The 17,661-nt window shown below is 41.4% G+C and overlaps 1 protein-coding gene across 1 annotated transcript in view; it reads right to left on the reverse strand.

Annotated features, from left to right (window-relative positions):
* LOC119579227 (insulin-like growth factor-binding protein complex acid labile subunit) overlaps positions 1-17,661 on the reverse strand; it is a 64,488-nt gene that overhangs the window by 45,979 nt on the left and 848 nt on the right. The gene's annotated exons all lie outside the window — the stretch shown is intronic.

Here is a 17,661-nt window from a genome sequence, read left to right on the forward strand (position 1 = left end):
CCACACACACACAAACTCTCACACTCACCTACAAAAAAACACACACACACGAAACACACACACACACACACAAACACACACACACAAAACACATATAAACAAAACACACACAAACACACACACACACACACACACACAAACACACACACACACACACAAAACATATATAAACAAAACACACACACAAACAACACACACACACACACACACAAACACAAAAAAACAAAAACACACACACACAAACACACACACACACACAATATCTAGACAGACGGATAATCATATACATCTAAAACTTATACCAACAAGCTAACAAAAGCAACAATGATCCTACCTCCCCCACCTCCACCCCACCCCCCACGCTGCATTTTATCTCATAATAGAGCAAGTTTTTCCCTCTCAAGTCCTACTAGGTTGTGGATGCTGGTCCGAAGCTCACTGACCAACGCCGCTCATTCATGATCCCTGGATTCTGTTTTTATCTTGTTCTTGCGCTCAGCTGTTTTTCTTTTATTATAATTATCATTATCATTATTTTATTTTATTTTATCTTATTTTATTTTTTACGTCCTTTTATATGTGATAAACGATCCGTTACTTTACCTTACTGCTAAAATGATCTCTAATAGAGGAACGTCACACGTCTGTCTCCGTATGTATCAACACATTAGAATAAACCGCTAACAACTGTCGAATTCCACCATGTATGAGAGAAAAAAACATAGATAATCAAACAGCACTCATATCCATTGAAGAAAAGCCCTTCCGCCTAGTACCGCTGCGTAAAAACCCACCACCTTATACCACGCTGAATACTACGCCTCAAGATCCCGCAGGAACCTCTTCGAAAATATGAATGATCCCGCCCACACTCGCCCAAAAGAGGTTGCACTCTGGCGCTGGCTCTAAACTGCGGTTTAATTGTTGCATCATGATTACGTGCACACCTTTAATCACGATCGATAATTAGCGTAAACATGATTTATATATTCGTTTGTTAATCACCGTCTTTCTTTTTTTCTTTCACAGTCGGCCATCCAATCAGCGCCTAACGAAGCTTCCTGGATGATCAGCCAATGAGCGTCCAGCGTCGACTAGCTCTTGGCCAATCAGCGACGGCCATTTGGACACCAAGGACTTCACGTGCCTTCCAGCGGCTTTCCTGTAAATCATTCATTAAAATCTTGCACGTTATAATTCTAGTTCATTCAGGTTCTTTGGGAGGTTTATGGCCAAGTTATCCTTGGTGATTATAGAAAAATGTGTTAGCACTTCTGGTTATTTAGGGCATGAAAAAGTTGTTTTATCCGCAATGCTGTCAATAAGAACAATGGTCATAACGAAAATCACTCCGGCAGTTATAATAATAACAGTAATAATTATGACTGGTGTTTTTCACGATAATCATGAAACGTTGTCTATAAACTATCACACACACACACACACACACACACACACACACACACACACACACACACACACACACACACACACACACACACACACACACACACACACACACTACACACACACACCTGTATACGTGTGTCGCAAACTCAAACTAATCACCACCTCCATTTAACGATGTGCGAATAACTAACCAGCCTTGACAAAAACTAACTTCCCAACCTGCAGCCGAGATCACGCAAGAGAAAGAGATAGATGCAGGCGAAAAAAAAGGAGAGAGCGAGAGAGAGAGAGAGAGAGAGAGAGAGAGAGGAGAGAGAGAGAGAGAGAGAGAGATAAGTATATTAGAATAATAAGAGAAAGAAAGAGAGAGAGAGAGAGAGAGAGAGAGAGAGAGAGGAGAGACGAGAGAGAGAGAGACGAGAGAGGAGAGAGAGAGAGAGAGAGAAGAGAGAAGAGAGAGAGGAGAGGAGAGAGAGAGAGAGAGAGAGAGAGAGACGAGAGAGAGGAGAGACGAGAGAGAAGAGAGAGAAGAGAGAGAGAGAGAGAGAGAAGAGAGAGAGAAGAGAGAAGGGGGAGAGAGGAGAGAGAGAGAGGAGAAGAGAGAGAAAGAGGAGAGAAACAGAAAGAGAAAGAGAACGAGAAAAAGAAATGAACAAAGAAGAAATAGAAGTAAAAGAGAACGGAGAAAAAGATAGATCTAGAATACAATCTTTTCAACCTAATCTCTCTCTCTCTCTCTCTCTCTCTCTCTCTCTCTCTCTCTCTCTCTCTTTTTCTCTCTCTCTCACACACACACAAAAAGAAAAAAAAGAAAAAAAAAATGGAGCAAAGTCTCCTTTATGGGTCACTCATCCGCCACACGCAACGCCCCTCGCTTTGGAAACGAGGAAGGAGCATTATGTTAATTCTGGAGAAAAATGTAAGACTTTTTTTTTTCTTAAGGCGGCGAAACGAAAAGGTCGCAGGAGGTGTTACGGCGACCCCGCCCCCTCCTTCTATCTCTCTCTCTCTTCCCCTCCCCGGCACCCCTCTTCTAACCCCCCGCCCCTCTCCCCTCCTGCCCCCTACCCTTCAACCCTATTCTGGTGACGCCCTTTCTATACTTCTCCCAAACCCCACTTCTCTCTCTGTCTTCGTCTCTTCCTCTTTATCATCTATTTTCCCTCCTCCTCCTTCCCCTACCCTTCTCATAATTTTCCTCTCTTTCTCTTCCCTCATCCTCCTCTACATCGCCTCCTCTCTTTCGACCGATTTCTGCCCCTCTGTTTCTTTTCATTCTTTCTTTACCCTGTTTTTCTTCTTTCATTCTCCTCTTTATCGTCCTTCCCTCTTCTCCCTCTTCCTTTCTTCATTCATGTTTCCCTTCCCCCACCCTTTATCCCAGTCCCTTTTCCCTTCCCCTTCTCTTCCCCCCTCCTCCACTTTACTTCCCTCCTCTTCATTTTCCTTCCTTTCCCCCACTTTCCTTCGCTTCCCCCTCATCTTTCTCCCTTCCCCCCACTTTCCTTCCATCCTCTCCTGTTTCCTTCCCTTCCCCTACCTTCCCCTTCCCATTCTCCCCACTTCTCTCCCCTTCCCGCACTCCCCCCCTTTCCCTTCTCCCCCACCTCCTCCCCCTCCCCCCAGTTCTTTCCCTTCCCCTCCTCCACTTTTCTCCTTTCCCCCCCCACCTTGTTGCAGCCTCGTCACGTCAGGATAACGCCGGGGCAAAGCTTAAGCAGCGCGCAGGCAAGCAATCCTCCAGAGCTGTAACGTGACCAAGATAATCCAATACACAGACCAGTCCACCCCCCCAAAACCCCCCCAACCCCCACACTAACCCTCTCTCCTCCCCCCACCCCTTTCTCTTTCCCTTACCCCCACAATCTTAAAATAAATAAATAAATAAATAAATAATCTTACCCCTGTCCTTCCTTTATCCACAATTATCTAAATTTTCCCCACAATCCGTTCATACCCAATCCCCCACTAACTCCCCCCCCCCCCTACCTTTCTCTTTCCCTCCCCCACGATCTTCTAAAAACTCTTTCCTTTCCTACCCACAACCCTCTATCCTCCCCTCCCCCTTTCCCCCCCTACCTCTACCCACAACATCCCCCCCCCATTTACCCTTCTCCACGTCCTCAATTCCCCATCCCTTCTTTTCTCTCTTCCTCCCCCCTCCCTAAACCTCAATCCCCCCCCCCTCCTTCTTTTACCCTTCCCCACCTCCTACCCACTTCAACCTCCTTTCCTTGGTCTTTCAGTTCTCTTCAAACCCACTTTTGCCCACTCGAGACAACCCACCCACTGCATCTACTTTCCTAATAGATTTACTCTGTCTTCGTCTGACTCACGATTAACCCACCATCCCCACTAACCCACCTTGAGTAAAGTCCACCAACCATAACCCACCTACACTTTGTTCATCCATTTTCAGACCTCTGGTAAATCCAACCCACCCATAAGTAAAATCCCGCCCACAACGGGACGCTGAACTTGAGCTCCGCCCACCACAGACCAACCAAACTGAATTTCCACCCATCGCAACCCACTCCAGATATACTCCGCCCACTCCGAGTATACCACGCCTTCCACAACACACAGAACATTAGCTCCGCCCACGACAATCCACCCAAGTATACCCCGCCCATCACAATACACAAAATATTAACTACCAAAACCCACCTAACTTACGCCACGCCCACCAAAACCCACCTAACTTAAGCCCCGCCCACCACAACCCACCTAACTTAAGCCCCGCCTACCGCAACCCACCCCAGCCCTCCTTATCTCGCAATCGATGTTGACGAACTGGTGCGCAAAAATGAACAAAAATGTGGGCGTGATACAATCAATTAATACCCGGATGTAATTTTTAAAAATGTAAATAACGCCTGAAGTAGATAGCAAAAAAGGAAGAGAAGGTTAGAGAAGGGGATAGAATGAATAAGAAAGGAGGCGAAGGAGAATAAGAGAGAAAATAATCGGGTAAGAGAAGGTAAGGAAGTGACAGAGGCGAAGGAGAACGAAGGAAACGGAGAGAAAGCATAGAATAAGAAGAAAGCGAAGGATAATAAGGTAACGGGAAAGTGAACCTGATAAAATAGGAAGTAAAAATAAAAATAAAATGATACTGATCACAAAAAAAAAAAACGCGCATAATATGACAACAAAGATGGAGAGAGGAAACATACGATAACAACAAAGACACACACACAAAACGTCAGTAAATAAGTAGACTAAAGAAAGAGGCGGAGAGATGATGATAATAATAATGATAATAATAATAACAATAACAAAAAGATACAATAATAACAGATGAACCCAGAGAAAACATCCCTCTAGTGCCAACACAAGACCTCCTGTGGCTTCCCCTTTGACCCCCCTGTGGTCCTGAAGCTGGTGAGTCCGTGCACCAGCTGGCCCTCGACCCCCTGATTCCAGCCTCGACAGCTGGTGGTCAGAGATCTGTGTACATATATCATCCTTCCTTCCTTCTGTCTCTGTCTCTTTTTCTTTCTCTCTCTCCTTTCCTTCCTCCTCCCCTACTTCCCTTCCCTCCTCCCCTTCCTTCCTTCCTCCCTTCCCTCCTCCCCGCCTTCCTTCCCTTCCTCCCTCCTCCCCTCTCTCCCTCCTTCTTGCCCTCCTCCCCGCCTCCCCTCTCTCCCTCCCTCCTTCCTCCCCGCCTCCCCTCCCTTCCTCCCTCCTCACTCTCCTTCCCTCCCTTCCTCCCTCCTTCCCTCCCTTCCTCCCTTTATACGTACAGCAATAACACTTACTGATGTTAACGGTTCGCTATAAACATTTTTTTTTTTTCATTAAGAGATTTCTCTTTCGCAGAATGTGGCGTAAGATATAAATTAGATAAATGGATAAGGAAAGTCGGTTTGTGTTCTTACAGTCAGCTGGACTAATTGGAGATTTGTAATATGACAGAAGAAATGGGAAAGAGTTTAATTTTTCCTCTCATTGAGCAGTAAATAAATAAATAAATTTATAAATAAATGAATAAATAAATAAATAGATAAATAAATAATTAAATAAATATAAATAAAAATAAATAAATAAATAAATAATATATATATATATATATATATATATATATATATATATATATATATATATATATATGTATATATATATATATATATATATATATATATATACATACATACATACACACACACACACACACACACACACACACACACACACACACACACACACACACACACACACATATATACATATATATATATATATATATATATATATATATATATATATATATATATATATATACTCTTTATGTTGATTTATCATTATCAATTATTTTTATCATTATCATTATGATCATTATTATCATGATGACATTTATTATCATTATTATTATTATTATTATTATTATTATTATTATTATTATTATTATTATTATAACTATCATCGTCACCATTATTATTACTATCGTCATTATTATTACTGTTATTATCACAATAATTATAAATATTTTATTATCACTGCTGCTTTTAGTTTTATAATAATTTACCTCACAAAATTGATTCCTCTTTTTCACATAAGCCATTTCTTTATTCAAATTTCACAGATGATATGAGTATGTTTGCATTCGTGCGTTCATTTACGTACATCAATATGAACGCAGAAAGTAGAAGTTCAATTCGTACATTAATTAAAAGCTCGCTTAAAAAAAAAAATTGCTTACGACCAAATCAAATAAAAAACAACCAGAATTAAAAACCCGTTTACTTGGGAAAAAAGGGAGGGAAAACATAAACCTCTATGTGTAAGAAACCTCCCCGTATATTTCACTTTAGGTTGAGATACGATCTACGTCAGAAGAAGTGCGTGTTGCGCAGCTTCGGAGACAGAGGGGAGTCGGGTGTTTCCGTGGCACTAAAAGCCAGTTGGAATGCGACCGAGGCGGGAGTTACTTGACAATGGCACCCGTAATCTGTGGGTGAGTCTGGTATAACCCCATCTTAGCCTTCTCCGCCCATATGCTCTCGTGTTTTAGAACCTTTGTCTTGTGGGCGGCCGTGGATGCGCAAAATCATTAGCATGTATCTCTTTTTTTAACAAGCACTTTTTTGGGTTTTATTTTTTCTTAACCTTCTCTTCTTCTCCCCCTCTCCCTTTTTTTTTTTCTTTTTCTTTTTTTAGCCAATGCCTTTCTTCCGTATTTTGTCCTCCTACCCTTTCCAGCTCTTTTTCTCCCTTCCCCTCTCCTTCTCCCCCTCTCTATTCTCTTCTACCTTCCTTCTTCTCATTCCTCTCCCACCGTAACTATTATTATGCCGCCCTCTAATAAAAAGGTTTTCCTATATATCTCCCTCGGCCTTTTGTGTGGCTAGAAAGTACAGGCATCACCTCCGTTTCGTCCCGAAGACTCACCCTCCGCTCTCTTGGTCGGTCATAATAACACAGGTTCTCGGACACGGTGATAATAACAGAGGTTGAAAAAAAAATGAAGAATAATGTGTGGGCTCGGTGCTATCCTCTTGAGAGAAGAATTTGCATTATTTCACGGCTCATATTTATTGTGCGACCCCAAAAGGCAATCATAGCCACAAATATTTACATAATTTCCCCCCGTTTTTCTTCTTAAAATATGTCATGATGCATCGGTATTCACATGCATAGAAAACGGGAGGGACGAGCGGCGCGTTCAAAATATACAGTAAGTCTTCATGGTTTTATATACTGTTTGTTTACGTTTACAACACTTAGCGTAGAAAAAAAAAGAGGGGAATGTATATGCTATTAGGAGCTGGCTGTCTTCCATGTCCTTATAAAGAGAGAGAGGGGGAGAGGAAGAGGGAGAGGGAGAAGGAGAGGGAGAGGGAGAGGGAGAGGGAGAGGGAGAGGGAGAGGGAGAGGGAGAGGAAGAGGGAGAGGGAGAGGGGAGAAATAGAAGAGGACAGGGAGATGAGGAAGAAAGAGGGAGAAAAAGAGGAGGAAGACAGGGAGATGTGGAAGGAACAGGGGAAGGAAGAGATAGAGTAGAGAGTGAGGACAGGAAGTTGAAGAAGAGGGGGAGAAGGGAGGGGGAGAACAGAGAGTTGGCGAAGAAAAAGAGGAAGGAAAAAAAAAACAAGAAAAAAAAACAAGGGGGTGGGGGGCGAAGGGGAAACATAGCAAGACGGAGAGGGAGAGGGAGAGACGAAAAGAGAAAAGGAGAGGGAGAGAGGAAAAGAGAAAAGGAGAGGGAGAGGGGTAGGGGGAGAGCGAGAAGTAAAGGCAGGGGAGGGAGGGGGAGGCAAGGTATGTATGTGGGCAGCTGTTACCCTACACTGTTCCCTTTCGCTCTCTGTCCCCCTCCCTCTCTCTTTTGTCTCGTGTCATTTGTTTCTGCCATTTTTTGGATACATTTTTTACGGTTGCTTGTCCATACTCTCTCATTCTCTCTTTTTCTCTCATTCTCTTTCTCTCTCTCTTACTCTCTCTCTCTCTCTCTCTCTCTCTCTCTCTCTCTCTCTCTCTCTCTCTCTCTCTCTCTCTCTCTCTCTCTCTCTCTCTCTCCCTCTCTCTGTTTCTCCCTCATCTTCAACCATATATTAAATTTTCTGTATTACCGCATGCTTTCATTACCCATTTATTGGAAGAAGAAACAAATGTAAAGAGAACGAGAGAAGGAAAAATAAGTAGAAAAATAAGGAGAAGAAGGAAAAAGTAGAAAAAAAACAAGAAGAAGACAAAGAATAAGCAAAGAAAGACAAAGAACAAGAGAAAGACGAAGAGCCAGATGAAGGAGAAGAAGAAGAAGAAGAAGAAGTAGAAGATGATGATGGAGAAGAAGAAAAAGAAGAACAGTAGCAACAAGAAAAGAAAAGGAAAAAGAAAAGGAAAATGAGAAAAGAAAAGAAGTGAAAGAAATTACCGTAAATTTTTAAAGAAAATAAAAATGATAGGAGGAAGAAAAAAATGAAATCGCAGGGAAACGGAGAAAAAAAAAAAATTAAGATGACGGAGAAGAAAAAGAAAAAGAGGGAAAAAAGAAGCATATGAAGAAGATGAAGAAAAAGAAGAATGAGAAAATGAGTGGGAAGAAGAAACAGAAGAAGAAGAGGAAAAAAGAAGAAGAAGAAAAGAAAAAAATGTAGAAGAAGAAGAATTAGAAGAAGATGAGTAGGAAGAAGAAACAGAAGAAGAAAAAGAGGAAAAAGAAGAAGAAGAAGAAGAAGGAGAAGTAGAGGAAAGAAGAAGAAGGAGAAGAAGAAGAGGAAAAGAGAGAAGGAAAAGAAGGAGGAGAAGCAGAAGAAGAAGAGGAACAGGAAGAAGAAGAAGGAGAAGAAGGGAAAAGAGAGAAGGAAAAAAAAGGAGAGAAGCAGAAGAAGAAAAGGAACAAGAAGAAGAGAAGGAGAAGAAGAGGGAAGAAGAAAGATGAGAAAGCAGAGAAAAGGAAGAAAAAGAAGAGAAAAGAGAAAAAGGAAGAAAAGAGGAAGAAGAGAAGAAAGAGGAACAGGAAGAGAAGAAGGGAAGAAGAGGAAAAGAGAAAGAAAAAGGAGGAGAAGCAGAGAAGAGAAAAGGGGAAGAAAAGAAGGAGGAGAAGAAGAGAAGGAAAAGAAGGAGGAGAAGCAGAAGAAGAAGAGGAAAGGAAGAAGAAGGAGAAGAAGAGGAAAAGAGAGAAGGAAAAGAAGGAGGAGAAGCAGAAGAAGAAGAGGAAAAGGAAGAAGAGGAAAAGGAAGAAGAAGGAGAAGAAAAGGAAGAAGAAGGAGAAGATAACCCAGCCAGGAGTGAGCAGAACGCGCCTGTCGCCAGATGACACCGACGTAATCTTACACGGCTCCCCCCCTCCCCCCTCCCCCCCCCTTACCTCCTTACCCTCTTCCTCCTCCCCCATACCACCCCCTCCCCCCTCATTCTTTTCCTCCGTGCCTCCTCCCCCCTTCCCCCCTTCCCCTATTCTCTTCCCCCTCCCCCTTCATTCCTTTCCCCCATTCATGCCTTCCCTACCTCCCCCCCCCCCAACCCTTCCCCAACCCCTCCCATCCTCCCCCACTAGTCTTTGACCGTCCCCCTTCCCTCCCCTCCCCCCCTTCTTTCGCCATTACCCTCCCCCCCCTTGCATCATTCTACACCTCAAAGTCACCTGCGAGAGTAAGGCAAGATGAAACACCGATATGAATAGTGAAAGGGATGAAAAACCGAGAGAGGAAGAGAGAGAGAGAGAGAGAGAGAGAGAGAGAGAGAGAGAGAGAGAGAGAGAGGGGGGGAGAGAGAGAAGAGAGAGAGAGAGAGAGAGAGAGAGAGAGAGAGAGAGAGAGAGAGAGAGAGAGAGAGAGAGAGAGAGAGAGAGAGAGAGAGAGAGACAGACGGACAGAATAAAGAAGAAAGAGAATTAGATGGATAAATAAAAGGAAGAATAAACAGCAGAAGAAAGGGAAGCGTCTTTAAAGGGATGAGTTACGGCGCGTGTCAGTTCGTGTTACAGGCGAAGGGCGAGAGGCGGCAGTTCAGCGTGACGTGACAAAGACGAAAGAAAAAAAAGAAAAAAAAATACAGTATACATATGCATACATATATCTATATTTTTCTATGCATAGCTGTATATTCATATATTCATACACATACATACATACATACACACACACACACACACACACACACACACACACACACACACACACACACACACACACACACACACACACACACACACACACTCACACATACACGCATACATATATTCATATGTCTATCTATCTGTCAGTCTATCTATCTTTATATATATATATATATATATATATATATATATATATATATATATATATATATATATATATATATATATTATATATATATATATATATATATATATATATATATATATATATATATATATATATATATATATATATTCACCTATATTTCTATCTATCTTTATATCTATTCAACTGTTTATCTATATATCTTTATAGTCAGCTATCTATCCATATGTCTAACTATCTATCTTTACCTATCTAGCTATCTACCTATGTAAGATGTGATTATACTAATCATCTTACCCTTTGCTTTCACTCTAATGTAGTAACCTACAATGATCTACAATAGATTAATATGATAAGTTAGATCGAATATATTGCTTTACCCGAAGTTTCGAACAAATAAACATTAAGATACCCCCCCACCCCTCTCTCTCTCTAGCTCTCGCTCTCTTTCTGTTTATCTGTCTGTCTATCTATCTATCTACTTCTCTTTCTCTGTCTCTATGGCGGTCGGTCTCTCTCTCTCTCTCTCTCTCTCTCTCTCTCTCTCTCTCTCTCTCTCTCTCTCTCTCTCTCTCTCTCTCTCTCTCTCCCTCTCCCTCTCCTCTCTCTCCCTCTCCCCTCTCCCTCTCTCCTCTCCTCTCCCTCCCCTTTCTCACACATATCTCAATAGACAACCCATTTCACTATCCCACTACCCCACTACCCAAAGGTCCCCCACCTCATGATCCACTCACCTTATCCCCACTAACCCACCTCCTCAGCACTAACCACCCCTACCCCATCACCCACTAACCTACCTAATCAGCCCATCACCCACCTCCTCTGCACTGAGCCACCCCATCACCCACCTCCTCAGCACTAACCCACCCGCCACACCCCATCACCCACCTCCTCCCCACTAACCAACCCTCAACCCAACATCCACCTCCTGCCCTCTAGCCCACCCCCTCATCCACCTCCTCCCTACTAACCCACCCTTTCACCCACCCCCACTCTCTCCCCTCCCTTAATGAGCTCCCTTCCCTCGAGACGATTAAAGCAAGCGGGGAAGCGTTTCACTGCACCTTAAACACTACTTTCAGAGTGGGGAAGGGAAAGGTAGGGGTAGGGAGGCGAAAAGAGGGCAGAGGTAGGGAGGGTAGGGGTAGGGAGGGGAAAAGAGTAGGGAAAGGTAGGGGTAGGGAGGCGAAAAGAGGGTAAGGGTAGGGAGGATAGGGATAGGGAGGGGAAAGGAGGGAGGAGGAAGGAGGGTAAGGGTAGGGAGGGGAAAGGAGGGGGGGGGTGCCGTTGAAGAAGAGAAAAAATACGCATATTTCTTTGTGAATATTCAGCGGGATGGAGAGCTATCTCCTTTTACAGGGTTCTCGTTAGGTAATTATCTGTGAATTAAAGTCGAAGGGATTTTGAGCCTGATCGCTAGAACTAGTCATTAGATAGCCTTAATGAAAGGATGAAAAAATGATGACTTGCGCGCACTCGCATGCATACACACACAGACACACTGACACACAGACACACAGACACACAAGCACACACACACACACACACACACACATATATATACATATACATATACATATACATATACATACACATACACACACACACACAAACACACACACGCATACACACACACCACGTACACACAATGTATGGATACACACATACACATGCAAAATCGGGCACCAACACATGCACATGCACACACACACACACACACACACACACACACACACACACACACACACACACACACAAAATCTCCCCACACCTCTCTTACTCCACTTAATATCCATTATAGATGCAAACTCATTTTCTTTCTACTTGTAAATCTTGAATAAAAAAAGAATACATTTTGACCCCCCAAAAAAAATCTCTATCGCCTGACCTCGCCATGGTCAACACCCATGAATTATGCAGGAAACGGAGACCATTGGCTGACCTCCTCTGGGATGGCGGTCGAATGATGGTTGATGTGGTGTAATGGTGAGTATGGTGGGCTGGCGGGTAATGGGGTTGTAAATGGTGAAAATGGACGGTAGGGTTGTGATTGGTGAAATGGTGATTGGATTGTGAAGGTAGAAATAAGCAGTTTTGGTGCTAGAAATAATGATAACTGGACTGAGATACCGGTGACTAAGTTGTGATTGTGAGCGGAATAGACTACCGAACATTACGGCGCCGTGAAAACCAGAACCAAGCAACCATCGACGGAGAACATAGTGACGATATAGTGCCGGCCTTCCTGCGCCGCAACGGTCACCATCACTTGCAAGGGCGTGGCCGCGGTCGACGGAGACAGGTTCATCAAGACTAAAAGATGGAACTCCAGATGGCAACTGCGATAACACCTGTTTAATTGCTGTCTGGCATCTCACGCGTGCCGCTTTGTTTATGGGGGAGGGGGGGAGGGGGAGGGGGTAATGAAAACAAGGTGAGGAAATAGAGAAGAGGGGGGATAGGGTGTGAGAAAGGGGAGGGGGTGGGTAGAGAAGAGGGGAATAGGGTGTGAGAGGGGTAGGGGGAGGAAAAGTGAAGAGAGGGGGAAAGGGGGATAAAGGGTGAGAAGGATAGAAATCAAGAGAGAGAGAGAGAGAGAGAGAGAGAGAGAGAGAGAGAGAGAGAGAGAGAGAGAGAGAGAGAGAGAGAGAGAGAGAGAGAGAGAGAGAAAAGAGAAAAGAGAAAGAAAGAAAGAGAGAAATAGAGAAAGAACGAGAAATAAAGACAAAAAGAGAAAGAGGAACCCACCAGAAAATATGACTCACACGCTAATTCCATATCGAAGCAATTCTATCCCATCTCCACACTGCCTGTAGCTCTTATCAATCATTGTACGTTTCGGAAATCAGCAACACGATGTCGTTGTCTGTCATTAGATGGACGGCTGTGTGTCACTAGGAAATTGTGATGTTACTTTGGTGTCCAAACTTCTTTTTTCGAATTCCCCCATTATCCTCTCTCTCTCTCTCTCTCTCTCTTTATTTCTGTATTTTTCTTCCTCAAAAACTTATTTTCTTCGTAGGGATTTCAGGTCTTGTTAATTTACTTAATAGGATTTTTTTTTTCTTTTTCTTATGGATAACTTTTTCTTCTTCTTCATCTTCTTCTTAATGATTTCTTTATTTTCTTTTCCAGGAATTTTTCTATGAATTTCTCGATTTTCTTCCTTGAAATATCTTCATTTCTTTATTTCTATCTTCATTTCTCTTCTACATTTTACATTCATTTTTTTTCTTGGCTTGTCTCATTATCCTCTTCTCACTTCCCCCCCCCCTTTTTCTTTCCTTTCCTCGTATCTCCCCTCTGTTCCATTTTCTTCACCTACGCCTTGTGTGACACTTGTTGCTTTAAGAACCTTTTTCGGCAACATAAACACGTCCGCGTTTTATGAGGTTCTATTTCTGGTTCTACACCGGCTGGGCACCTGTCAATCCTGCAGTGACACCTGTCATGCCCTGTCATATATACACCAAACTCACTACAGCATCGTTAAGCATCTTTATCTTCCTATTTTTTTTTTTTGTATTTAATCTTTACAAATTCATATCAACCAATTTTCTTTCAGGTTATTTAACTGGCGTTTCTGATGCGTGGGTTCAGAATAACGGGGTCCCGGTCAGTTTCTTCAGACAGGTATGTCATTAGCTGTTCGTTTAGCAAGAAAAAAATGTGAACACCGAAAGGACAACATTCCAGAACGAATCCTTGTTCGGCAAATTTTATGTCGTTGTTCATTGAGGTGATTTGGATCTCGCTAGGATCACACGCACGCACACGATCCCACACACGCACATCTACACGCACACATGTGCTTACAGACACTCAAGAGATAAACACCCTCTCTTCCTCTCTTCTCTTTTCTTTTCTCTTGCCTCCCCGATTCTCTCTCTCTCTCTCTTCGGCTTTTTCTCTCTCTTTATCTCCTCCCCCCTTTCTCTTTCTTTCTCTCTCTCTCTCTCTCTCTCTCTCTCTCTCTCTCTCTCTCTCTCTCTCTCTCTCTTCTCTCTCTCTCTCTCTCTTCCCTATCTCTCTCTTTTCTCTCCTCTCTCCTCCCTTCTCTCACGCAGACGTACATACAATTAAACACACACACACACACATATACAATTTAACAAGTCCAAAACAAGTAAAATCTGCGGCATTCTTCTCCTTGTTTACATACCGTAATGCACAGTACACTGTAATTAACTTATCCTTATACATTCAGAGTGGTAAAAATAATTGGGTTTATGCACACAGAAATATTGGGAAACAGATATACAGATGAATTTAATAGAAATGAGGAAGAAGATCAGCGAGAGGGAAATGGAGATGGACAAGGAGAGGAGAGGGAGAGGAGAGGGAGAAGGAGGGGGAGAAGAGGGAGAAGAAGAGGAAGAAGGAGAGGCAGAGGGAGAGGGAGAGGAAGAGGGAGGAGAGGGAGAAGCAGGTGTGAGAGGGATAGGGCTAAGAAGGAGAGTTAGAGGAAAGGAAGAAAATAAAATTTAAATAAAAATAATGAAAATAAAAAATAAGAAGGAATTAGAAGATAAGGGACAGACAGAACAAAACAAAACAAAACAAAAGACTCGCCATCCCATAAATCAAGTGACACAGACAGTACCTATAAACACGACACACACACACACACACACACACACACACACACACACACACACACACACACACACACACACACACACACACACACACACAGGGGAGAAAATCCGATAGTTTATTCGAGCCCACCGTAGTGTCAAGATCGAGAGGAATGCATATTCCTCACGAATATGTTTGTGTGTGTGTGTGTGTGTGTGTGTATGTGTGTGTGTGTGTGTGTGTGTGTGTGTGTGTGTGTGTGTGTGTGTGTGTGTGTGTGTGTGTGTGTGTGTGTGTGTGTCTGTCTGTGTCCATGCCTATCTAACAGCACACGCAGAGTAACGGAAACTCCAACAGCTACACCAGCAATAGTAATAATAATAACAGTAATAATATTGATGATAATAGTAATAGTAGCAACAGCATTGGTATTAACATTAGCAGAAACAGCGGTTTTAGGATTATTAATGATCTTATATACCAACAGTATGAGATTCACAAATGAAAGAAGAAAAGAAGAAAACGATAATGTAGAAGAGACAGAAGAAGAAAATAAACGAAGAACGAGCATTAAAAAAAACATCAGAATGAGAACAAATACGACCCAGAATGACTCGGCTTTCTGTGTCATTCTTCATACAATTTTACAAAAAATAATGTGGCATTTCCGACAACGGCAGATTATTATTATTATTATTATTATTATTATTATTATTATTATTATTATTCTCATTGTTACAATTATTATTATCATCATCATCATTATCATTATCATTATCATAAGCAATGGTAGTAATAGTAGTAGATGTAGTAATGTTATTTGCATTACTAATAGCAGTAGTGGAAAAAATGTGGTGGTAGTATTAGTAACAGTAGTAGTAATAGTAGCAGTAGTAGTAATATTAGCAGTTATAAAACTAGTAATAGTAGTAGTAGTAGTAAAATAATACTAGTTGGGACCCGATCATTACCATTCAGCTCTACTCGTTTCCCCTATATTCAACAAACAAATTTATAAGTCCTTTTAAGTCGATTTCACACTTATTCCTATCATCATTATTCTCTTTATTACTCTCGTTATTAACATCCACCCCCCCCCCCCCCACACACACACACAAAACTCTGACTTGGCAAAACTCCTTCCAGACTGCAATATCCCTCGAGTACACAAACACGGACGTATGAGAGACCAAATTAAACCTCACGATTTTTAGAGTTTTACACAGGCAAAAAACTGGTCGTTCGCTGAGATGCAGACTTTTGGTTTATGTTCGTGTAAAGTTTATCTACATAGTGCGATAACCCCAATTATTCTCTGTAAAAAAGGTTTAAAATGGTGAGTCTGGCTTTTTAAAAATAATAGATAAAGTTTCAGTGTGTATTTATGGACACGTGTGATGTTACACAAGGCGGGTATCGGGTCTATATTGGCTTATAGAAAAGAAAAAAAATCGTTTGAGTATATTTTTTTTGACCAAGCAGAAGAATGGGAAAGTGAATGGGAAGATTATATCAAGATACATAAGATTTTACGGTTATTTTAAATACATACACGGAAAATGAATGATCACGTGAGTGCGCGTGCGTGTGTGTGTGTGTGTGCATACATGTGTATATATACACATATATGCACACACATATACAGTAAATTCTGTACATATACAGAGAACATAGCTTGTGTCAGACGCAAGGTATTTAACGCCAGTCATAACGATTTTTTGGGCCGTTTCAAAAGACATCGTTTAGTAGAGCTTTTGTGCTACACTATTTTTTTTCTCTCTCTTTTTTTATAGCTAATGAAACTGGACCAGGTAAAAGGGATGTTATCTGTGCCTCTCGCTACCGGGAGGTATTGGTATCAGTTTTATAGTACAGCTCAGTCACTGAACAGGTTAGGTGCGCATGTTCGTTACAATTTCAGCACACACACAATGTGTTTGTGTTTGTATGACGCAGATGAATACTATGTGCACACATACACACATACACACACACACACACACACACATATATACTATATACATATATATATATATATACATATATATATATATATATATATATATATATATATATATATATATATATATATATATATATATATATATATATATATACATATATACATACATATATAAATAAATAGATAAGTAAATACATATATATATAGATATATATATATATATATTAATATGTATATTATATTATTATAGTATTATATATGTATATATATATTGTGTGTGTGTGTGTGTGAATTGTGTGTATATGAGTGTGTGTGTGAGTGTGTAAATATGTATGTTTGTGTGTGTGTGTGTGCGCGCGTGCGTGCGTGAGCGCGCGCCTGTGTGTGTCACCTACATATATACAAACATCACACACACACACACACACACACACACACACACACACACACACACACACACACCACACACACACACACACACACACACACACACACACACACACACACACTTAAGAGATATTTTATTCATTTTTCAAACAAAAAAAAGACGTCACTGACCAATATTTTAATGATAAAAAAATACCTCCCTAATCAGCAAACTATAAACACGAAATATGCATTATAGCTGCTACCTTTAAAACCCTAATTACATCTGGTAGATTGAAGAGGGAAACAGGACTAAAAAAAATTACCCGAAGAAACCTGCTTAAAATTTCGACACAGAAAACGAACGGTAACATCAGAGAGATCTTGTCTCTTGTTATAAAACGGGTAAGCTCGTTTGCGCTTGTGTGAAATTGATATCATAAAATGAAAGAAAACGAGAAAAAAGTGGAGCTACAAATCAAATACGAAGGTTGAATCATAGGATACGGACCTAAAAAAAATTTATATATATATTTTTACCCTCTTAGTATATAGGCACATAAGAAAAAGAGAAAAGAACATTTAAAAAGAACTGTACACATTTTTCATTTACTTGTTCCATACTAAAGAACAACG

The sequence above is a fragment of the Penaeus monodon genome, chromosome 12, assembly GCF_015228065.2.
Source record: "Penaeus monodon isolate SGIC_2016 chromosome 12, NSTDA_Pmon_1, whole genome shotgun sequence".
Lineage (NCBI taxonomy): Eukaryota > Metazoa > Arthropoda > Malacostraca > Decapoda > Penaeidae > Penaeus > Penaeus monodon.